Raw genomic sequence first — 26,122 nt, 5'->3', positions numbered from 1 at the left:
AATTTATTTTAAATTATTTCAATAAAAAATAGACCCAAAACATGAGTCAAATCTGTGTAGTTTTGGTGTGAAATTTTTATACATATTATTCCCTATTAATATACGACAGAATATACTTTGAAAGGTGATTTTTAGGGTTCCGTACCCAAAAGGTAAAACGGGACCCTATTACTAAGACTTCGCTGTCCGTCCGTCCGTCCGTCCGTCTGTTTGTCACTAGGCTGTATCTCACGAACCGTGATAGCTAGACAGTTGAAATTTTCACAGATGATGTATTTCTGTTGCCGCTATAACAACAAATACTAAAAACAGAATAAAATAAAGATTTAAATGGGGCTCCCATACAACAAACGTGATTTTTGACCAAAGTTAAGCAACGTCGGGCGTGGTCAGTACTTGGATGGGTGACCTTTTTTTTTGCATTTTTTTCCGTTTTTTTTTTATTATGGTACGGAACCCTTCGTGCGCGAGTCCGACTCGCACTTGCCCGGTTTTCAAATATAGGCCAGTCATAATTCTATCCAATTTCATTAAAGGGTTATAGACTTATTGTATGGCTATCGTTAACTCTGGTCATCAATTGTGATTGTCACATAAACGCCAGGCAGCCCAGGTATTCCTAGAATCTAGCTAGACCTAGACCAACCGGTTTTGGATATACGACGTGTCTCACAGTTGTAGAGTATTAAATTGAAATAAGGCAGTAAAATACTTAAAGGCTCGGTAAAATATCTTTTGACGACCTGTGTGGCTTTTTTTTTAATAATAGGATAATTTTACACAGATCGACCTAGTCCCACAGTAAGCTCAATAAGGCTTGTGTTGTGGGTACTAGACGACGATATATATATAATATATACATACCTATATACAAATACTTCTACATATATAGAAAAAATCCATAACTCAGGAACAAATATTTGTGATGAACACACAAATAAATGCCCTTACCAGGATTCGAACCCGGGACCTCCTGCTTCGTAGGCAGGGTCACTATCGACTAGGCTAGGAGGCCGTGGCTTGGTAGTGAGCCTGCCTATGAAGCCGATGGTCCTGGGTTCAAATCTCGGTAACTACTGGCATTTATTTGTGTCACGATATCACGTGTCCTTACATCAGTTACTAGGTCAAGTGTCAAGTAAGGCAATAACTAATAGCTGCAATTAATAATGGCTTCCAGCTAATTGCGTTATGAGACACCTGACATAAATTACTTAAAGATTGACTCATTCACAATTTATGTGACAAATTAGTTTAAAGACATTTAATGTAGGTCGTTATTTGTGTACTTTAAGACGAAACAGGAGCTGAGTTTTAAATATTTTAGGTAAATATACCCGTCTCGCTAACGGAAGCGGCACCTTAAAGTAGTGCGACAAGGACAAGGCGAAAAATCCTGCGTAAAAATCTCAAAAAATCGAGGTTTCGTACTCCTCTGTTTCCTCCTCCAAAACTTAACCAATCGTAACCAAATTTGGAAATCTAAATGACTATGAAATTATCTGTGTCGGACCGTTTTGCTTTTTTGGCTAATTGATATCAGTTTTGAATGCCACGCTTCTCATTGCGGCATAGTCAATTAGGCCATTTTGGCCATTTTTGAAGGGCTCTAGCGCCTTAAAAAACAAAAATATCAAAAAAAGCAAAACGGTCCGACACAGATATTGACAATATTAATCTGTGTTGAAAAAATCATTGCTCTAGCCTCAAAAACCACGGAGGAAAACGAGGAGTACGTTTGTATGGAGAAATGACCACTCCCGTTGGCTCTTAAGTCACCTGCGATACATTTGATGTCCCTAGCTTGTCATATTGTCAAATGGTAAAATGGCGTCGGTACCTATTAGGCGGGAAATCGTATCAAAGGGGTCATCCATTAATTACATCACACGTTTAGGGGGGGGGGGGGTCAAGAAAATGTGACATGTTGTAACAAGGGGGAGAGGGGAGTCACAAACTTTGTGACGTCACTTTAACTTCATCAGTAACCAAAATTTTATTTTAATCATTTTATTTACTGTACAGTTCAAAAACAAGTTTTTGGAACGATAATCGTTTTTATTAGTTTATTTTTTTTTTCATAATCAGTTTTGGGTTATAAATTTACTAATATTTTGACAAAAAATTAATAATACTTAATTCGATTTGCCGATTTCGTTGAAAAAATGTGACGTCACACCAGGGGGGGAGGGGTTTGCCAAACGTGACCAAGTGTGACAAGGGGGGAGGGAGGGGTCAAAAAACCTTGAAATTCGTGTGACGTAATTAATGGATGATCCCAAAGTTGTCAAATGTATTAAGCGGAATCTACTATATTAATAAATTACCGGTGTGTAGGTACTTATAAAACTCTTGCCAATACCTAGTGCGAATACTGCGGATACGTCCATTCTGTACCCCATGTGTAAATTTCATTCGATAGCGTGACGTGATGTGCGCGTTTGCGTTAAGTGTCATTTTTTTTAGGATTTTGAGTTTCCATATCGTCCCGCTTCGCGCGCTGTTCAAAATCCCATACAAAAATAGACATAACGCAAACGCGAACGCTCGTTACACTATCGAATAAAATTTTCGCTAGGGGTTCTGTAACGAAATTAAAACAATGCTAACATAATAAGATTACGTAGCTATTAGATCAACAATAGCGTGGCTAATTCTAGGACAATCCGCAGGAAACACTAAGTGAAATTTCATGCAATACTTAGCTAATAATCTGTGAAATAATAATCTTATTTCCTATGAAGTCGTGCCGACACTAAAAATAGAAATATTTTTATTTGTGCCCAAAATAAGAATATGTTTAAATATATGTGGAACATGAATTAAGCATGTGGCGCACAAAGTTACTCAACCGCGTCGATTCTGCTCCACTTTTACTTATCGTTTTGTTCGGAACTGTGTCGAATTCACGTATTTTTAACGTAATATAATATATTCTCGACTGTGAGATGTTGAGTGCGAACAAGCATGCGCAAATTGATCGTATATTACTTGCAAATTTGCTTTTTTTCGTACTTGTCGTCATAGAGATTCCTTCGAATGGATAATATTTATCAAGGCTCCATCCGCGACTTAATGAGTCATACAAATTGTTACAACCGATTGTATTCGCGGTGAGATTAAATGGGATTTGGGATACTGCACTCGTTTTTAGTATTAATCTTTCGTACATGGTAAAATCATTGTGGGTACCTCAGTCGTGCCGGATAGAGCTGAAAAAATCGTTCTCGAAGAGAAATGCAAAAAATTACTGAAATCCCGACCAGGATCCTTGTCGAACACGAACAATTAAGAGGTTAAATGTAAGCACGGTGTAACACTCAGCTCATAAAACATCGTATTATCATGTGTATCCCGTGGAGCGCTCTAGTACGTGTGATACTAATAGGGGATATTACTGCAATGTTCTGCCGCCAGAGTGCAGCACTACCGACTCAGTAAATTCATAGACTAACTTATACATACTGTGCCTTAAACTGTTTTTTGACAAGTTTTCACAGACAATAAAATATGACATTGATGCATCAAGGCGGTTTGTTAACAAGGGCCTACCGGTAAACGCGAAAATCGAAATTTAGTTATCTGCCTCTTTATCGCTCGAATATGCAAGAGTGATAGAGAGATTGGATAACGAAATTTCAATTTTCTTGTTTCGCGGTAGGCCATGTGTCAATGTGGTTTGTTTACTGTATGTGCCACAAAGGTGCCACCTACACAGAGCTTTGCCTAATATTCCTTATTCCATACTACTGTGATACTGCACTGGGGCGCTCATAATGTCGGATCCCCCGTCGTTTACAAATCGCGATGAAGAAGGTCTTAATTAGGGTTCCGTAGCCAAATGGCAAAAAACGGAACCCTTATGGATTCGTCATGTCTATCTGTCTGTCTGTCCGTGTATGTCACAGCCACTTTTTTCCGAAACTATAAGAACTATACTGTTGAAACTTGGAACTTGGTAAGGGGTTGTGCACAAATCACGCGAGGTGTTTTCGGCTACTTTTTGACCCCCCCTCCCCCCTGGTGATATTTAGTGAGGTTTTTCGCTACCCCCCCTCCCCCCACACAACCTCACGTGTATTTTTTGAATTTTTTTCATTCGACCTTATTTTAAGAAAAATTGTATTGTATATAGAAATCTTGTTTATTTTTCTATTTTCGTTAAATAGACTCGCTATTTTGAAGTGAAGAGTGAAGAGTTATGTTTAACGAAACCGAGAAAAAGTATCTACTCATGGGGTAGGTGTTTTTTTCATAGTTTCGTTCACTGTAGAAAAATACACCTTATACCCCCCCTCCCCCGACGTGATCTATCGTGATTTTTTCGTAACTCCCCCACCCCCTATCGAACCTCGCGTGATTTGTGCACAAGCCCTAAGTAGATGTATTCTGTGAACCGCAATAAAATTTTCACACAAAAAAAAACAATAAATTTTGGGGGTTCCCCATACTTAGAACTGAAACTCAAAATTTTTTTTTTTCATCAAACCCATACGTGTGGGTTATCTATGGATAGGTCTTCCAAAACGATATGTTGAATTTTCTAATATCATTTTTTTTCTAAACTGAATAGTTTGCGCGAGAGACACTTCCAAAGTGGTAAAATGTGCCCCCCCCCCCCCCCCCCTGTAACAACTTCTAAAATAAGAGAATGATAAAACTAAAAAAAATATATGATGTACATTACCATGCAAACTTCCACCGAAAATTGGTTTGAACGAGATCTAGTAAGTAGTTTTTTTTTAATACGTCATAAATCGTAAACCGCAATTTTATTATGTTACTTGCTGCTACGGAACCCTTCATAGGCGAGTCCGACTCGCACTTGGCCGCTTTTTTTTAACTTACAGTTGTCAAACGAGAATGAAAACGAAAACGGTGAAAGTGCTACTATTTGTAGCAAGCCGCTAATTTCTGGCCTTTCGGCCATCGTTTTTTAAACATTTAATGCAGACCGTGGTAACCGATTAGACGGAAAGTACATGCAGGTGCATCCATTAAGAGCCCATCAACGTGCACACTAGCGCCACTGCTAAATAATCGTGATTATATATGCGTCCAAAGTTAAAACGGCCGTTTTTGTTTTGAGTTCCTAGATCGACGAATCCAGCAACATAAAAACTAGTTTGATGTACCGTAAAACGGGGTCAACAGAAATCGCGGGGTGAATAGAGAAATTTTGAACTTTTTCTTTCAAGTTGTTATATTTAAAAACGTACATCTCTAAAATAAGATTTTTTTGGAATGCGTATAAAGTAGACTATTTATTCTCTACATTGATACCAAAATAACTTCATGAAACTGCCTAAAAGTTAGATTTTTTTGACTCTAAAGTAAGGTCTCGCCGAGGTAAGAAATGAAGCCTGTCTGAACTTTGTTCTAGCGGTAAATGTTTTGACATTAACTAAGTAAAAGTTAGCTAACCTGGTAATATAGTATCTGTAGTACCTAAATAATAAATAATATCACAAATTTTCTCTATAATAAAGCATTTTTTTGCAAAAAAACAATAACAAGCAAATTTACGTGATAAAGGGGTCAGTGGACACGCATATGGGGTGAACAGTTACGACATAGGGGGTGATCAGATACAACAAAGGGGTGTAAAGACACGCCTTGGGGGTTAAAAGACACGAAAAAATAATTTTGTGTCAAATAGCTGTTTAACAGATATATATACCATTTGCCAATAGAGTATCCACATAATAATGACCAAATTCGATGCCTATGACAACTAAAACTTAATATTTCTATTCACCCCTTTCTTGTGTCTATCGACCCCGTTTTAAGGATATGGAGAAAACAGGTAGTTTTCTTCGATTTTCTCTGAATTGGGTTGGTAAATATTTATTTCACAAATGCAAAATTGAAGAACTAACCAAGACTCAAAAAATTATGTCAAAATTATTACTTTTATCATTTGGATTATTGGCGAAAATCGTCCTTGAAGTTGAAAATCGTGTCTTTTCACCCCGTTTTACGGTATTCAAAAGGTACTTAAATACAAAATACAGTACGTAGCGGCCCCCTTTTTTTAAATATCTTTCGTTAAATTTTAATAAGAATCACGATTATTTAGATGTGGCGCTAGTGTGCACGTTGATGGGCTCTTATAGCAAATAGCGAATTTCTTTTACATACGCTGCAACCGATATATAACCGGTCGAACATCTTTGTCAGTAGGAAAATGCGCGAAATTTTAATTTTCTATGGGACGATTACCCTTCGCGCCTACATTTTTAAAATTTGCCGCTTTTTAACAAGCTTTTATTAGGTCGACCTGTATGTAGTAGTAGTAACTGACATGTAATGGAATCTTGCAAGTTAAATTTGATCCACTTCCCGGTTTCCGATTGAGCTGAAATTTTGCATACACATGTAAGTCCGGTGACAATGCAATATTATAGTACCATCGAGCTGATCTGATGATGGAGACAGGAGGTGGCCATAGGAACTCTGTGATGAAACAACGTAACCTAATTGTGTTAGGGGTTTTTAGAATTGTCTCGATGAGTATTAGTTGTCTGTCGTAAGAAAAGTACAGTCAGCGATAAAAGCTTGTACCAAAAATGAAATTTTTGCCAAAAACTTATTCTACTGACGAAAATGGCTTGACAGCTGTGTTTTATATCCACGGAGGACTTTTCAGATTTCTTGTTATTCATTCGTTACGAATATGATCTGCCAGCTATTAACAGTGACATTTGTGTTACTGAAACCTATTGTATAACAATCTGTGTATTACAATAGATTGTCATAAGAATAACAAACCATACCCGTCATTGATATAGTACCCCGGCCGCACACTCGCACAGGCTTTTGGTTAGTTTTCGTTCATGTCGTCTCGGATATGGGTGAATATGGTATCGATACATTCAGTGTAATGCCCTGAATACAAATATATGAGATGACAAGCGCGAAAGTGGTGGGGGTATAGTGTGAATCAAGCGATCTGAGCTAGTTTACTCAAAGAGTCTCAAGAATACAATACCATTGAGTGGTAAACCACAAATTAGGATAATCCCCTCGTAGTAAAAGCAGATTATAACCGCCTTGAAATGTTAGTATAGATTAACGACTCTATTTCTTTAAACAATAGACTACAAAATACACTAACTAAATAATGGCTAACCCAACTTTTTTTGCATTTAACAACCATCGACACCTGTCGTGGCTAAGGTGCATGTGACTTTCCAAAAGATTGAATATGATTATTATCTTTTTAGACCATTTTAACCCCATTCAACAAGAAATAAGGTTTAGAATTCAATATACATGCAATGTACTTCTAACTTATTTTGTAAGTAAATTGGTTGGCGCCTACGAGAACAAAAGCAGATAATAGGATTGTAATAGAACAATGCCATTGTTAGTACAGGTAAGTGAACAAGCTCAGTTGAAAGAATTTTATCTATAGCTGCTGTGACGTCATAAATTCGGGAGTACTAACTTTTTTTTATTTTCTTTTAATTTTCTATGGGCTATTCTATTTTTTTAATATTATATGCTTGGCTCCTGTCAAACACTATTTATAGTACCTTAATTAGTTCATATTTCAGTACAAAACTTTATTTTAAGTTAAATTTAGTTAGTTTGTAGTTAGTTTTTCTATGTAAGTGTATGGACCAAGGTCTGAAATAAATGTTTTTTTTTTTTTAAACATACCATGTGGGTAGGTACAAAAAATCGATTTCTAAAAGAATGTTCGTTCGCTGGCCGCTAGACTAATTAGTGACTAAGGGCCGGCGCGCATACCCACGATACGACGTCGTATCGTGGAACGACGCGGCGTCGTCTCACGTTGCGACGTCGTGTAACGTTGCGACGTCGTGTCGTAGAAATCTACGATGTCGTATCGTGGGTACTATACGACGCCGTGTCGCGTTGCGACGTCGTGTCGTAGAAACCTACGACGTCGTATCGTGAGCAGTATACGATGCCGTATAACGTTGCGGCGTCGTGTCGTAAAAACCTACGGCGTAAACAGTAAGTAAACATTCTGCGACTTCTTAGAGGTAACGGCAGCAAAACAAGAACATGTCTGTTGCAATCCTTATATCTTGATTAACTGCGATGATTTTTTACATTTTCAACGTCATGGTAGTAACATGCCGTAAATGTTACCATAGTTACCAGTATAATTTGACACTGGGTTAACGGTTTAACCGCTTAACCTCGGGTTAGTGGGATGATGCAAGTGGCCCTTAATGGTAGAGTGTGCAAATAAATGAAAATAGGTACTTAGGTACTTCTGTATGAAGAAGATATAAAGCTTTGAATACAAAAAAATACAGTTGTCTATTACACAATTATTGAATTACTTGTATTAAACGGTTTTATACAAATAATTCAATATTTGTGGAAAATTCTTACTCAATAATTTTCCACGATTCATATTTTATTAACAGATATGGCGATTCATATGTTATGAAAGACGTGACAGATAGACGGACGGACAGAGTCATAAGGGTTTTTTGTACGGAACCACCTTTTTGGTACGAAACCCTAAAAAACATAATATGTATTAAGAATAGCGCTAAAATATATGCATGTAGTGACTGTTTACCGTTCATTGCCATTATCTACTAGAGCCTTTGCGACCTGTCTTGCGAGCCCAATGGTCATGCTATTACGAAAAAAAGTGCATGGACTTGTAGTATGAAGCCATATGACATATGAGTATAATTATTAATTTGTTGTGCTAACGGTACTTTCGAATCGTAATCTGATTGTGGTCGACTAAAACTACGATACTATATCGTGTCGTGAATCAATCAATGCACATAGTAGATTTCCACGTTACGGCGCCGCAACGTGACACGACGTCGTAAAATGTCCAGACGCGACGTCGTATTGTGCCGCGACACGACGTCGTATCGCGCCACGATACGACGTCGTAACGTTACACGACGTCGCAACGTGAGACGATGTCGCGTCGTCTGACGATACGGCGTCGTATCGTGGGTATGTGTGCCGGCCCTAAGTAAATCAGTTACATTTCCGCTGAGTACCAACTTTTAGATTATTACTAAAATAATTACTATTAAAACTGGTCACGCAAACAACTCATTACTTTTAACCCAAATTCACAGATTTTCTTTTCTTTTTTATGAGAAAACGCTCCTAGTTTCGTCATAATTAGGTACTCCAATTAAATATGAGATAACAGTCAAAGAAAAAAATACATAACTATAATTTGTACTTCGCACGCACTGGCAGAAATTTCGACACTACACGACTGGGGGCCTGGCCGAGTGACAATCGTTTTTGGTAAACGCAAATCATGACTTGTATTGTACGAGTATACTGTAAGAAAATTCTCACGTGTCTTTTCGTCGCATCTGACATCCCGTTACATTTCTGAGTGATTAAATAAGATACCGTATTATGAAATAGGTAGATTTTTACAAGCTTTTATTTAGTTTCACTTGACCGTTGTCTGTCTGTCTGTAATCAAATCTTGCAAGTTAAATTTGATCCACTTCCCGGTTTCCGATTGAACTGAAATTTTGCATGCATGTATAAATCGGATGACAATGCAATATTCTGCCCTCCTAAGCTAAAAAACCGTATTTGCAGTCAATTTGTATGAAAACTGAATGCAAATACGGCTTTTTAGCTTAAGAGGGCAGTATTATGGTACCATCGAGCTGATCTGATGATGGAGACAGGAGGTGGCCATAGGAACTCTTCGATGAAACAAAGCAACCTAATTGTGTTAAGGGGTTTTAGAATTGTCTCGATGAGTATTAGATGTCTGTTGTAAGAAAAGTACAGTCAGCGATAAAAGCTTGTACCAAAAATGAATTTTTTGCCAAAAACTTATTATTCAGGTATACTTATTTTTAATGCATGAATGTTAGTTTTATTTTTATTCAGGTATACCTACCTACTTATTTTTGTTAGTTTTATTTTCGTAGATTTACTATTTCTCTTTTCTTCTGGACGTAGCTTAAGATCGTGTCAGATATTTTTGCGGCCTTCATCGTGTAACATATTATTGCAGGTGACAGTACAGAAATGATCTCTATTCGTGGCGTTTGTCATAACTTTTTTATTACTTTGGAGTTTATCGATCGATTGCCAACTTGGCTAGTAACTTAATAGTATAAATGCGAAAGTATGTCTGTCTGTCTGTCTGTTACCTCTTCACGCTTAAACCGCTGAACCGATTTAGTTGAAATTTGGTAGGGAGATAGTTTGAGTCCCAAGGAACGACATAGGGTAGGTTTTATCACAGAAGGGGGTGAAATGGGGGGTGGAAGTTTGTATGGGGAATCGATAAAGAGCAGATTGGATAAAAAATAAGCTACCCAAATTACTAACTCCACGCAGACGAAGTCGCGGGCAAAAGCTAGTATTTTATAATTTATAATATTTTCGCGCAACGAGTTTACAACAAGACATCGGCCTTCGATGTTGGTGTTGTAGTAGGTCTAGGTATCCGTTTTTCTGTAGAGTTCAAAAGGTATTTACACACTTGAAGAAGCGGCTATTAACACATTCAGGGCCAAGAACCCGACTGTCGGGTACACTGTTCGTAGCGACTACGCGCTCCATACGGCGAAACCGTGGATACGCGCCACGAGCGTAACCCGTGGCACTTAGTGGCAATGAATGTGTTAAACGGTATTTACACACTTGAGGAAGCGGCTATTAACACATTCAGGGCCAAGAACCCGACTGTCGGGTACACTGTTCGTAGCGACTACGCGCTCCATACGGCGAAACCGTGGATACGCGCCACGAGCGTAACCCGTGGCACTTAGTGGCAATGAATGTGTTAAAAGGTATTTACACACTTGAGGAAGCGACGGTTAAACATAAAGGGTCAACATAATAGCAAGGACGACATGTTTTTTGGGGGCACATTCAGATTTCATTACATGATACCAAGATGATATTATTGAACTGAGGAGGACTGATTGAAGACTTAATGCATGATGCTGATTAGTATTACCTATGTTAAGCTAGTAAAAAGTCATACAAACTAGGTTTAGTCCCAAAAGCTGGGGGGTGTCACTACGCAGTTTAGGTACATTTGGCCGGCGCACCTCCCGGGCAGGGCAGGCGTATGGCAGTGCAGGCCGCTCGGCTCGCACGATAGTCGTGTCACGTGGCGCTCGCGCAAAGAAGATTCACGGTTCGTGCGCGGTTATAAGTTTCAATTTTGTTGCAGGCGGCGAGTATAGGTATAATTTTATACCTAAATATGACTTTTGTGAAGGAGTGAATTTTCTGTACGGTAGTACTATTAGTTATTCTGTGCCAAAAGTTAGCTACCTATTTATTAGCTACTATCTTACAATTTGTTTACCAAGCAATCGCCTAATGTATATAGGTAAGTAGTAGGCCTAGGTATATTCTCTTTGCATTTCAGTTATACTGAATACATTGTGCAGGTCACAGAGACTAATCGACTAAGGGCAGCAACCACAGTTAGCAGAAAGATCAACGTCACGCAGCAGAGATCTATGAGACTTCCCATATAATGTATGGCATACATTATTTAGCGATCGCTTTAACGGTGACAGACGGTTTGGTGCAACTATTCATAAAATTTGGCAGCCTCTCAAAAACCTCTGTAAAATTTTGTTTCTTTCTAACAAACAGAAAAGTCATAGTGACGGATAGAGACAAACTATGTATTGTCATAATCGGTTTTTTAGATTTGATTTTGACAAACGTTTATTAATATCGCCATAAATTTCAGGCCGGTATCATATTTTAAAGATCTGAATGTGCCTTTTGGTAAAAGATTGAACTTTAAATCGACTTGAAAAAGTAAATTGAGGAAAATTACTTGACGGAAATTTTGACTGCATAAAAATATGAACTTTGACCTAGCATGATGTCATGTATTTTATTTATTTGGTTCAACAACAATGTTTACACTGCCCGAAGTGACAAAATTTTTTGCGAAGTAAGTTTATACCTAAGCGCCACTTGCACCATCCCACTAACCCGGCGTTAAGCGGCTAAACTGTTAACCCAGTGTCAAATTGTACTGGTAACCATGGTAATTCCAGGTTTAACCGGTTAATCCCGGGTTAGTGGAATGGTGCAAGTGGTCCGTAAGAAAATATTTTTTGTTTGAGTGATAAGTTAAATCAGCTTATGTTATCGAACTGTCAAATCAATTAGCCCATACCTATGGAGTTTATATTAAACATAATACATGTGCTGTTAATAAAATTACTTAGATACTCTTTAAAGTTCTTTCCAATATTCAATATTCAATAATATTTCTTGATGCACACTTATTGTTCTCTTCTTTTCTTGTTGTTGTCTGTACATGTTTTGTGATCGTCACGAATAAAAATATTTTATCTTTTATCTTATCTTATCAATAGAAATTGTGTCAGAAAATGACTCCGTTCATCACTTTTCCAATAATTTCGTGCATTAATTTTACGGTACATTACGACGCCCTGTGCTATAATAAGCACATTACGTAACTACGTCGAAAATTTAAAGGGCCATATGTACTGTAAAACGTTGCACGATACACGTGCCAATAGGTAATTCGCACTTGTATCGTAAATAACTATTATTACTACTACTACTACTACTAAGAGAATAGATAGTATAGAGGGGTCCTGTCATAGTAAATTTTGTAGTCACAGTAAATTTACTGCCATCTATCGACACACGACTAAAACTCAAAATGAAAACGTATAAAATTATCAAAAAAATGTATATATATGGATAAATGATTTTATTATTTTTATATCATTTTGACCCATGTTCATTCACTCATATCTATGTGTTAAAATTGTTAAATATGAAACTGTGTCGTCACGCCATCTAGCCGAGCATATTAGGCTAAAGGTGTGTGCGCCATCTATCCGAGAATGACTTTTTCTTAATTTCCGAGGCACGTTTTTTCCTTAGACTTTATTCATCTTATACGGAGTTACATATGTCTTTGCTAATACTGTTAACATCATTGTAAGAAAACTGGCAAATACGTAAGTTACATGTATGCAGCAAATATCTTGTTATTGACAGTAATAGGTAATTGATTACCGATTTAATAGGTATTACCGTGTAAACAGATGTTGTTTTCACAGGTGTGTATGTTTATGACACGAATATAAGTGTGTAATCGGTTTCTACATAATATATGATTGCATCTATAATCATTTTTATGGTTTTACTCACTTATTTTTAGTCAGTTTTCGCGACATGTTTCGGAGAGCTCGTCCTACCTCCAGTGTCAGTTTGACGTGCTATTTTTGGGACACATATTTTGTAGGACATCATGTACATAATTTTATACAGATTATTTACGTATAAGACTATTTCTCGCTATGGGCTACCGTTTACGAATTATTTACGAAAAACTATAAAAAGGGACCTTTAAACCCCGCCCTACCTGTTAGCTTCACCCCCACCCTCCGCTACTTTTAGTATGTTATTTAATACACCATTCCCTGCAACTATGCCAAAATACGCTTATACACATATTACTTCCCCCGTTTTTCCTTTGTTTGGTAGCTATAGGCTTGCTATAGGCCAGCGGTCGGCAACAAGCGGCCCGCGTGCCTCCCTGGCTATTTTGTATGTAATATTGACAAACGACAATGACTGCTAAAATCACAAATAATATTACCAAAGTGCGGCCCGCGTCAACTTCGTTAACTACTATGTGGTCCTTGGCTGCTAAAAGGTTGCCGACCCCTGCTACACTATCAAACGCAAAACAATAAATAATCTTATTTCAATATAATTTCTAAAGTACATTATGGCCCGTTATTTCCCCAATTTGTTTTCGTATAATTAGCATTATTTGGTCACTTACATAAGCTAACAACCTTGAAATTGAGTAACTGCGTTACCCAATGGCAGCTAAGTAGTAAACAAATGTGCCTACATTCACACATTAAGGTCCGATACAGACGGACTGCAATCCGACTTGCAATTTGTATGGGAACTGCACGCCAACTGCAACGTCGTCGTGCAGTTCCCATAGTTGCAGTCGGGTTGCAGTCCGTCTGTGTCGGCCCTAGTACACGTTAAGAGTCATTCGAGACGCCAAAAAGCCGCTCCCGTACAATCAAAGGTACACTCTCATTTTAAAAAGACATGCTTAAGTTACATGAAGATGGCGTGGCGTGAACATTTAATACGTAATACAGGGTGGAACATTTTTAGAGACTGAGCTGAAAGGATAATGTGTTATGTGATCTACTTAGTTTTCATCACAAATATTTGTTCCTGAGTTATGGATGTTTTCTATGTATATAAGTATTTATATCTGTATATTATATACATCGTCGTCTAGTACCCACAACACAAGCCTTATTGAGCTTACTGTGGGACTAGGTCGATCTGTGTAAAATTGTCCTATAACATTTGTCTCTGTTTGATTCAATGGTTGACTGGTAGAGAATGCATTTAGGCATTAAGTCCGCCATTTGTACATTTTTCCTGTGTTTGTGCAATAAAGTTTAAATAAATAAATAAACCTACAATCGAGTTATTAAATTTTTTATCGCGATTTCGGCATTGGTCCCGTTATAAAATTTATCCCGTGCTAAGCCTAATTACTGTAAAAAGACTTTTCTTACAATTCTTATAAAATGTAATACTAGGTAGTATCATGAGGTAAATTTCTTCAATTAAAGATAGATATAGATATAGATATAGGTATTCATATTACTAATTATTACCTGCTTAAGTAGGTACATTAGAGTTTACACAACCTTGACCTCTTTACCTGCCAAGCTGTCGTGTAATGAAATTGACAGTGTGTCAAAAATATTCATTATTGAATTTTAAATGAACACACATCTCAGTTGATTTCAAAGTTTTTGTCATTTGTTATTATTATTACAGCAAATACACAAACATTTGAGGGCTTTTCCAACTAATCGCAACCCTCTTATGAGTCGGCCTTATGTTTTACGAATAAGGTTCATTGTAGCCCAGAGATCGTTAGTATAGAATTTGAAATAGAGGAATATTGTCAAAGTAAATTATGTACTTAGTCAGTACATTTACTGCCATCTTTCGACTCAAATGATTAACACTTTTAGAACGCCATTTGACTTTGAGCCATCGTTCGAAAAGATGGCACCATACCTTTGGCCTATCGTCGAGTAGATGGCGATACTTTTTATTATTTAGGTAACTAATTTAACACATATCAGTCAAGAAATAAGGATCAAAGTCAAATGGCGTTCTAAAAGTGTTAATCGTTTGTGTCAAAAGATGGCAGTAAATGTACTGACTACATAATTTACTCTGACAATATTCCTCTAGTCAAAATTTTCTTTGGTATGCGATACCGCATCGTTACTGGTGAATTTCAGTATGACTTGGAACTCCGGTAGCCGAAATATAGCACTCTTACGGTAGCTGTCGCTAGGGCCCCCCAAAAGGGGCCCACTGATTGACAGTCCGCCGGACGGTATCGGCCTGTCAGTTGTTCGGAACTGTCAAAATTTTGTTCTAACTGACAGGCCGATACCGTCCGGCGGACTGTTAATCAGTGGGCCCCTTAAGGCTCGTATATGGTGGTGTGGTGGAAATTTTCGCTGTATTGGGTAAGGTCTTGGTAGCTCAGACGGAAGAGCACCGGGCTAGCGATCCGGTGGTCGTGGGTTCAAGTACCACCCAAGACAGTGAATTTTTCCACTATTAATTTGTTTCTAAGCTTATTTAGCATCGTTCGCAGACGTTTTTAATGCTTGATTCAAATTTAATTTATTGTATATTGTCAGTTATTTGCTATAGCCAACGAAGGTCAAAGTGACCACAATTTAAATTGTTTGACGATATTTACCAACAATATTAGCTTTAGTTAAAATGTTAATGTAAAATCTTGACAACGGATATTTGTTTCAACCATTTAAAAATAACAAAACATGCCGTTGTCAAACGATATTTATTTGGCATTGACTTCCAAGGAAAAGGTGTCAGGAAATATTTACTAAAACATACCTATTTACCTCCCTATCTACCTACCCACCCACCTACCTACCTATCTATATTATAAATTGTTTTTTTTTTAAGTATAATTTTTTACTGAGGTGTGCCAATAAAGAGTGTTCTATTTATCTATTTTATCTATCTATGAGAACTTATATTACAAAATTTTGAACAAAAAAGAACGCGAAAAGATATTGCTGACATTTTAACATTAAAAAAAAAATTAGAGCGAGTAGAATATTTACATACAAAACTTCTACTGGCTTTATATTTACATACAAGATTTATCTTCCTCGCGTTATTCCGGCATTTTTGCCACGGCTCATGAGAACCTGGGGTCCGCTTGACAACTAATCCCAAGTATTGGCGTTGACACTAGTTTTTACGAAAGCGACTGCCATCTGACCTTCCAATCCAGAGGGGAAACTAGGCATAATTGGGATTAGCCCGGTTTCCTCGATTCGAAATTTCACCCTGTAAGTATATGCAATGTAATTTTTTTGCACTGTTTTTAAATAAGACTTCTCCATACCCTCCAACAAAGAAGAAATGACTAATTTGTATGGCAAATAACGAAGCTAAATATACACGTGCGAAATGCGGACGTTGGTTCGTGTCAACATATCGGTTTCCAAGAAACGATGTGGCGAACAGGTTGTGGATATTTTTGTTTTTGATTACCTACACAAGTAGGAAACCAGTGGTATATTACCAATGACGTATATCTCAGGTCATCAAACATCAAATAATGATTTTTCCGGAAAATGTATTATGAGATACCTTTATTTTTCTATAAATATATAAATATAAATATTATTATAGGACATTCTTTCACAGATTGACTAAGTCCTAAGTCCCACAGTAAGCTCAAGAAGGCTTGTGTTGTGGGTATACTCAGACAACGATGTATATAATATATACATAAATACATAGAAAACACCCAAGACTGAGGAACAAATATCTGTACTCATCACACAAATAAATGCCCTTACCGGGATTCGAACCAGGGTCGCTACCCACTAGGCCAGACCAGCCGTCAAACATACTGATTCCTATTACATTAGTGTGAATAACCGTTCCTCATTGTAACTGTTATTAGTTTTCCTTACTTGGTTTTATTGCGTAGCCTTGCGAACCGATATTGACCGAGTTTCAATGGTTTCCGATTCGATACAATGTTATTTATACATATACTATACCTATACCTACATGTATTGTTACAGAATAAATAATAGTACTACCGTACAGAAAGGACACTTCCTACAATCCCGAAGTTTGACAGCGGTTCAGGTTCGAATCATGCTGTCCCTTTCTAACATATGGCACTATCCCTTTCGGCTATTTAGGGTTGTCAAAATTCAAGTGATTATCTTATCTCTGGTCGTGCACAAAAGGAAGTCAAGTGGTGCCAGCCCTAATAATTGCTCGGAGCAATGCTGAGCCGAACGGAGCCGAGTTCCACCGATGTGAGGAGTGTCTCCCCACTGGTATTGTGTGTGATATTGTGATAACAATTCGATATACTCGGACCAAGCAAACTATGCATTGTATTTCTAATGACAAAGTTTGTTGCCGGTCCCATATTGGGATACCCTGTCCAATTGAGGGGGGACTTAAATCTTCTCGAGGCAGAGGTGTAGGGTTGGAGCCGGTGTAGCTTTATTTGACGTTTATAAGCGCATTGTAATATGCCTACTTGAATAATAAACTATATTTATCTTTATCTATAACAATGTGAAATTTATATGTGCACCTACAATAATATGTTACACAACGAAGGCCGCAAAAATATCTGACACGATCTTATTTGTAGAGCCGTAAAGGGTGTCATATATTTTTGCGGCCTTCGAAGAATAACATATTATTGCAGGTGACTGTACCTACGTATGACGTTCATAATGACACTGCCTCACTTTGTTATGTCCAAGTTGGTGTAAAGTTAGCTTGGACCGCTTAGACGGATTCTATATAGGAAATATACCTATTTATTATTTTAAAAATAAATTTGATAAATATATTTTATTTATTTATGTAGTTTATATGTATAGTTTGCTTTTTTTTATTTTCACTGAATAGGTATATTTCTCTCTCTGCACCAATTGTAGATGTCTGTTTGGCCCTATGGTTGACTGGTAGAGAATGCCATTTGGCATTAAGTCCGCCATTTGTACATTTTTGGATATACTTTGTGCAATAAAGTTTAAATAAATAAATAAATAATTTACTTTGATTTATTTAGCTTAGAATAAACTCCAGAATAATTGCAATAAGGTAAGGTGGGATAAAAAGGAACACGGGGTCAAGTGGGATACCCGTACTGATTTTTTTAAACACAGAAATTATTTTTAATAGGTAAGTATTACGAGTATGATGAACAATATTTTTTTTATTATAGGTAGTTAGAGTTGTAATAGAAACTGAGAAATCGAATTTTTAAACTATATTATGCCTAAAAATGTATAAGTAATTGTTGTGTGTATTTTCCTTGTTCCCTATTTTTTATGGTAAAAAATGCCCGAGTAATTTTAATTAAATGACATAATATTTCAAAATAATTTCCCGACCAATAACCAATCCAATTTACATAAACCTTGTCACCTCAGCTTTCGTAACTTTTTTTTCTAATTTTCATTATTTTTCCACGCCACAGACTCTATTTAGCATTGCGGCAATGTCGATTGATATTAAAAAAACTCAATACTTACCGAATTCATTGTCCGACCGCCAGTCACTCTCGCGCCGTCGGGCAGTTGGCAGCATGCTGTAATTCAGCCAATCGCGGATCGTGTTCGATATTCAAACTTGTGTTCGAATTTTGAATTTCGGGATCGCGATGGCCGTGCACGCTTTTAGCCGTTATATGGACTATATTAGGAGCCATAGATTGATTAGTGAGTTATTGTTTTTTTATTATACTTATATTAAATACAGTGATTAGTATTTTAGTGTGCGGGCTGTGTTAACTAACTAAGTATTTATTTGATATATTATCTGCATAGTATATTTTCTAAAACAACATGTTAGATTGCTATTGCTACACAAACATTGTACGTGCAATATTGGTATTCTATATTCGGTTATATATCAACATGCAAAAGTGACTCATTCTATTCATACTTAAGTATATAGATAACTAAATGTACTAAGTTAAGTATAATAGCCTCCTACTCCTAGCGTATAAATAGTTGGTAGTGACCTTGCCTACGAAGTTTAAGGTTCGGGGTTTGAATCTCGTTAAGGCCATTTATTAATTTGAGTTTATCACGAATATTTGTTCTAGAGTTATAGATATTTTATATGTATTTAAGTATTTATATATAGGTAAGGTATCTATTTATTATATATACCTATCGTACAAAAGCCTTATTGAAAGGTCGATTTGTGTGAGACTAGGACTACCCCCTAATATTTATTATTTTAATTAGGTACTTAACTTCAAAATCAAATCCGATCAAATTCCAAGTTTCTAAACATACTTAATTATAAAATAGATCTAGGTATGTCTTATGTCTGATTTGGGTCAAAGTATTCACTCATTAAAAACTGATCAACATATTCAATCAATTAATTTTCATTATAATTAAATTAATTAAGACACGAAGATATTATAATTTTAAATCTAAAATTCTTCTTCTACGAATACCTACGATTTTTGTATGTATCTGATTTTCTCAGCTCAGCTGTTGACGTACGTTGACGTTGTTTACGTACCCACAACATAAGCCTACTTGTGCTTACTGTGGATCTTAGGCCCATTTGTGTCAAGATGTCCTATTATAATATAAATTTAATTATTAATATTTTTTATCAATGCTAGAAATAGTATACCTACTTTTTTATGAAGCTTATAAATTAATGTAGTTATTTGAAACACACCATGGAAAGTTAAGTGAATATAGCCGAAGTCGTGATATGAGTCATATGACTGACATATGATACCACATCACACGATTTTTAACTGTCACGACATATTTATTATAGAAAGTCTATAAGGAGCATTCAATAGAGTGAAAAAATATGTATATGGATATTTACAGTTTAAATTGTTCCTTATTTTTCGAAAAATCATAAATTTTTCAATTTCAATCAGTGAACGTCACAAAACTGACACCCGAAATTTGTATGAAAAACCGCGAACACTTTTTTTATTTATTTCAATCAGTAGTACTCGTGATTCTGAATCGAAATAATCCAAAAGTTATACTTTTTCGTACAAGTTTCTGTTTGACCCAATGGTTGACTAGTAGAGAATGCCTGGCATGAATTCCGCCATTTGTACAATTTTATATCGTGCAATAAAGTTTAAATAAATAAATAAATAACTGGTAATCACGTTTGGCGCATAGTTTCTACGCTGTTATGTTATGTTACATTCTGTTATTTCACTTATATCTTCGAATACCTATACCCAAGGCCACGACGTGTCTTATGTAAACAATACTGTTCGTACGTTATGTAAATATGTAGTGCACATTAAATTACTCACGTATTAAGCTAGCAATATGTGTATATAGGTACCTACTAATAACATCACACACACCTTATAAAACAAAGTTCTCCGCCGCGTGTCTAGTCCGCGTATCTATAAAGTTCTCTGTCTGTTCGAGATAAACTCAAAAATTACTATACCAATTTTGATGCGGTTTTCACCTATCAATGAAGTGATTCTTGAAGTTTAAGGTGTATAATTTGTTAAGTTTTTTGTATAACGCGTGCGAAGCTCGGGTGGGTCGCTAGTTATTGATAAAACGACCAATGTCCTTCCCCGGGCCTCAAATTATTTCTTTATCAAATTTCTTCTAAATCGTTTCAGCGGTTTAAAAGTTAAGAGCTAACGGACTGACAGACAGACACAGAGTTACATTCGCATTTATAATATTAGTAAGGATTTAAAAAAAAATGAAATATGCTACTTACATGTCATGTTGGGAAGTAATTTAAAAACCACGCGAAGGAAATATTGACAAATCAGTACATATATTAAATGCGTTAAACTAGAGTTAGACCAAGAAAAGTCAGCAGCGATTTTGATAGCTCACGCAGTGCAAGTGTTATTTATACGTAATAATTTCATAGAAGTTAGACGTTTAAAATAGCACTTACACTGCGTGGGCTATCAAAATCGCTGCAGACTTTTCTCGGTCTAACTCTATGATTTGTTTACTGAGCTTAATTATAACCGGAAACGCAAATTTAACCTAAAAATGTAAATAAATTACACCTTTCATTTTTGTTTACAAACTAATTGAAATACAAAGCAAGCTACTTAATCTACATCTTAATTTAGAACACGCACAAAAACCCTTTCCATCTCGGTGGCCGGCAAAAAATGACCCAAAACGGTTTAGCAAGAAACGAGAGCATTTAACAAAAAAAACCGGTGTAAATAGACCTCTAAATCTTTGACAGTTGTATGGAATGGTGGATAACACTTATAGTGGCCAAGTTTAATTTAAAGTGGCCAAGTTTAATGGTGTCCACATAAATGTAATGGTTTGTTATGTCACGGAGATTATTTGTGTTACGAAAGGAGGTTGCAGCGTGTGATTTGGCACTTCAGAATAGGGTATTTGACTACTTGTCAAATCAGTTTCTGTTTTTTAGGTATCGTCTTGGGTCGTCCCATTCGTTTTTCGTCAAGTTCTTAAATTAGTCCTATTCTGCTTTCGTCACTCATTCTACATTCGTCACAATCGTCGGTGGCTTTCAATGTAGAATGAGTGACGAAAGCAGAAAAGGAATAATTTAAGAACTTGAAGGAAAACGAATGGGACGACACAAGACGATACCGTTTTTTACAATATTGTTTTTACATTTTGTTTTCTAGTTGTCAGTAAATTTTTGATATGGATGCCGGCTTTTTCGTTTTGCTCTCAGCATTATTAGCTACTCAATTCCTGGACAACTACCTTAGCCTTATTGAGATCTGTCATTTCATTACAATTTGCATCATAAACGTAACATCCTGAAATTAAATTTAGTTAAGTGCCTATAAATTGGCGTCGTCAGAAGTCAGAATCACTTCACACTGAGCGAGGACAGGTAAATGAACTGATTTTATTGGTTCCTAACTAAACACATATCTCGCTACATCCTTTGACATCTTTGGTGAAAACGCAGCCTTATACATAATTTGAAGGGTCCAAGTTTCCCGTAAGATCAACTGTCCCAGTTTCCCCTTATATTTTATTAGTTATTACCTACCTTGGTATAAATACGCTTATTATAGTGACAATGGTTGCTGGTTACTATGACGCACACCAACAATGGCAGATAAATATCAAACTAGATGTAATCGTACTAATTGTGATGTCAAGAAGATGTAATTTTACTACTTAAGGTTGATGGTGTTATTATATCTATAATAATAATATTATTCATTGTTAGTTTAAAGGTTTTATAGATTAGTCCTTATCCATAAAACTTTACAAGCTTGAATTAATTAAATTATGTTTTATGCCTTTCTTTCGCGTATAATGCATTTATGAATCAAGAAAAAGTTACCTAACCACTACTCCGCCACTGCGGGGTATATGACATCTAATTCAGTTTATAATTTATATATTTTAGTGTGACTACTTTAAAAAAAACACAAAATATTTAATAAAATAATTTGATTTGTGTTTTTGTTTAATCTATATTAAACTTGACTGGTTTGAAGAGCTCCGGAAGCGGAATAAATACGATATCAAAACTTGTTCCCAAAAAAATAAATGTAATATTGTAATGTTCCGTTCCCAGATTTTAGAGATGAAATTAGCGCTCTAGGGAATTCTATCTATCCCTCAAATTATATCAAATCCTTACGAGAAAAAATATTCGAATACAAAATATAACGGCCCTAATATTAAATAGACAGGTTTTTAAGTTGATTTTTAAGCGGCTACTTAGTAAAAAAAACATATATGCTGTAAAATAGGGTTTATTACACAGACATGATATTACGTATTTAACTGGGCATTTACTTTGTACCTAATTTGTAATTTCCTTGAGCCATAACTGTAATGGTTGGTTGTTTGTGGTGTAATGTAGTAATTTACGTGTAATTTTTACTAAGATTTACTATTTGACCCTTGGACAGGTAACAACGCAACGATTTATTTATTGATCAAATAAGTAACACAGCATTACAGTATAAAACCAAGGCACTGTGAAAGTACAAAATAAAAGAAAAGACAAAGAAAAACAATATACATAAAAATGAAATTAAGAATTTAAGATTAGATTTGGGCGACGACGTAACAGCGTGGCTCCGTAGCGTCGCGTCGTCTGTCTGACTCGGCGTAGGGTTCGGCAGGTTGGCCCGGAACCGCCGAAACACAATACCCTTCGGGCAGAAGTCCGCGCTGGCGATGGTGTCCTGCAGCGGCCGCTTTATAGTATTAAACCAAGGCACTGTGAAAGTACAAAATAAAAGAAAAGACAAAGAAAAACAATATACATAAAAATGAAATTAAGAATTTAAGATTAGATTTGGGCGACGACGTAACAGCGTGGCTCCGTAGCGTCGCGTCGTCTGTCTGACTCGGCGTAGGGTTCGGCAGGTTGGCCCGGAACCGCCGAAACACAATACCCTTCGGGCAGAAGTCCGCGCTGGCGATGGTGTCCTGCAGCGGCCGCTTTATAGTATTAAACCAAGGCATTGTGAAAGTACAAAATAAAAGAAAAGACAAAGAAAAACAATATACATAAAAATGAAATTAAGTAAACATTAGATTTGGGCGACGACGTAACAGCGTGGCTCCGTAGCGTCGCGTCGTCTGTCTGACTCGGCGTAGGGTTCGGCAGGTTGCCCCGGAACCGCCGAAACACAATACCCTTCGGGCAGAAGTCCGCGCTGGCGATGGTGTCCTGCAGCGGCCGCTTTATAGTATTAAACCAAGGCACTGTGAAAGTACAAAATAAAAGAAAAGACAAAGAAAAACAATAAACATAAAAATGAAATTAAGTAAACATTAGATTTGGGCGACGACGTAACAGCGTGGCTCCGTAGCGTCGCGTCGTCTGTCTGACTCGGCGTAGGGTTCGGCAGGTTGCCCCGGAACCGCCGAAACACAATACCCTTCGGGCAGAAGTCCGCGCTGGCGATGGTGTCCTGCAGCGGCCGCTTTATAGTATTAAACCAAGGCACTGTGAAAGTACAAAATAAAAGAAAAGACAAAGAAAAACAATATACATAAAAATGAAATTAAGTAAACATTAGATTTGGGCGACGACGTAACAGCGTGGCTCCGTAGCGTCGCGTCGTCTGTCTGACTCGGCGTAGGGTTCGGCAGGTTGCCCCGGAACCGCCGAAACACCACACCCTTCGGGCAGAAGTCCGCGCTGGCGATGGTGTCCTGCAGCGGCCGCTTTATAGTATTAAACCAAGGCACTGTGAAAGTACAAAATATAAAAACTTTTTACAAAAAAAAGCAAACCGACTTCAAAAAGGATGAAATAAAATATTATCCTTTTTGAAGTCTATGCGTTACCAACTGATATGTTTGAAGTCGGTGCCAAGCCAAATTTTGAAGCACACCATGATTTTGGTGCGACACGATAAGGATGTACCTACGTTGGATTGCCTTACACGACGACAATGAACGTACTTTCTGTAGGTACAGTCGACGTTAAAAATATGTTTACACTTTCCGCCTTATTACAAAGGAGTAAGGTGCAAAAGTGTAAATATATCTTTGACGTCGATTGTATCTAAAGCCCCCTCCAGACTATGCGCGTGAATCGCGGGCGAAGCCGCGAACGCGAGTGTGGAGTCGATTTCGCAGGTCTGCGTTCAGGCTTTGCGCCGCGATTCGCGCACGAGTGTGGAGGAGGAGGATCAAACCTTCTTGGCGCAGTCTGTACCATGTTTGTCGGCACATTAGTGGAAATCCAATGCATTTTTTTTCGTCGTATTTTTTAAAGAGCATTTCTTACTAATGCTCGAACAGTCTATAGCACGCAAGTGTGAGATTGGGACTGAGTAATTTCCCGTCCCTTATCCAGAGGACTACATTTCAAAATATAAAACAATTTAAGAAATTTACCTTCTTGCCAAATTTCACCTAAAGCGGTTCAGTTGTTTAGCCTTGAAAAGGCGACAAAGAGGCAGACAAAATTACTTACACATTTGTAATAGTTATTAGTGCAGTTCTAATGGGATTTATAGCCATAAAGCTGATTATTTTGACTGGTATTGTTACTACTTGGCTTGGCACCGACTTCAAACATATCAGTTGGTAACGCATAGACTTCAAAAAGGATAATATTTTATTTCATCCTTTTTGAAGTCGGTTTGCTTTTTTTTGTAAAAAGTTTTTATTTTTCCATTTTTAGTTTTAACGCATTGTTAAGAGCGCGACGCATGAATTAAAAACAAGATCATGTTTAACACTAAATTCGTGTACCTATTACTTTAATAAATATGTATGTAATCAGGAATTTTCTCGAGTCCGTCTGGGAAATTATAATTCCTGTCACTACTACACTAAATCCATCCTCCGCCCCGCCACTGGCCCAATCCCTCAACGCCCCGATCACTCAACCTCACAGCGCATCAACCCCTGATCCAGGAACCCCTCGACCCTGAACCAGGAATTTTCTCGAGTCCGCCTGGGAAATTATAATTCCTGTCAACTAAATCCATCCGCCCGCCCCGCCACTGACCCAATCCCTCAGCCCCCCGATCACTCAACCTCACAGCACATCAACCCCTGATCCAGGAACCCCTCGATCCTGAACCAGCAACCCTTCAACCGCCATTCCCCGACCCGTTAATCTCTGACCCCTTAACTCCTAACCCTAACCCCCGATCAGTAGCCTTACCAGCTTACCACGAGTTTGACATTGATATATTCGCTAGCATGTGTGTAACTTACTTCCTATGCATCTTGCTCGTACTAACCTTAGTGTGAGCGAGATGCATAAAAAGTTACATTTAGATGCATAAGACGTTAGCGAATATGTCAATGTCAAACTCGTGGTAAGGCTACAGTTGCAGTACATCAAATTGGTGGTTTTCGGAAGCAAATGCTCGAGTTACTTTAGAAAACCCCGAAATCACTTAACACGTGCCTTTAAAAATTGAGGAGTTCCCTCAATTCCTCATGGATTCCATCATCAGACCAGAACCAAAAATAATACGGAAACACCTTGGAGGTAACTTCTTCCAAACAAAAAAAGAATTACTCAAATCGGATCACAG

The 26,122-nt window shown here is 37.2% G+C and overlaps 1 protein-coding gene and 1 non-coding gene across 2 annotated transcripts in view; both read left to right on the top strand.

The window, feature by feature from the left end:
- The window catches only part of LOC134803811 (scavenger receptor class B member 1), a 101,319-nt gene that overhangs the window by 4,916 nt on the left and 70,281 nt on the right, over positions 1-26,122 (top strand). The window lies entirely within an intron of this gene.
- Positions 15,557-15,629, top strand: Trnaa-agc (transfer RNA alanine (anticodon AGC)). Its single transcript has one exon. It is a non-coding gene; the product is annotated as a tRNA-Ala (tRNA).

Source organism: Cydia splendana, chromosome 27, assembly GCF_910591565.1.
Source record: "Cydia splendana chromosome 27, ilCydSple1.2, whole genome shotgun sequence".
Lineage (NCBI taxonomy): Eukaryota > Metazoa > Arthropoda > Insecta > Lepidoptera > Tortricidae > Cydia > Cydia splendana.
This window is presented reverse-complemented; position numbering and strand designations above follow the sequence as displayed.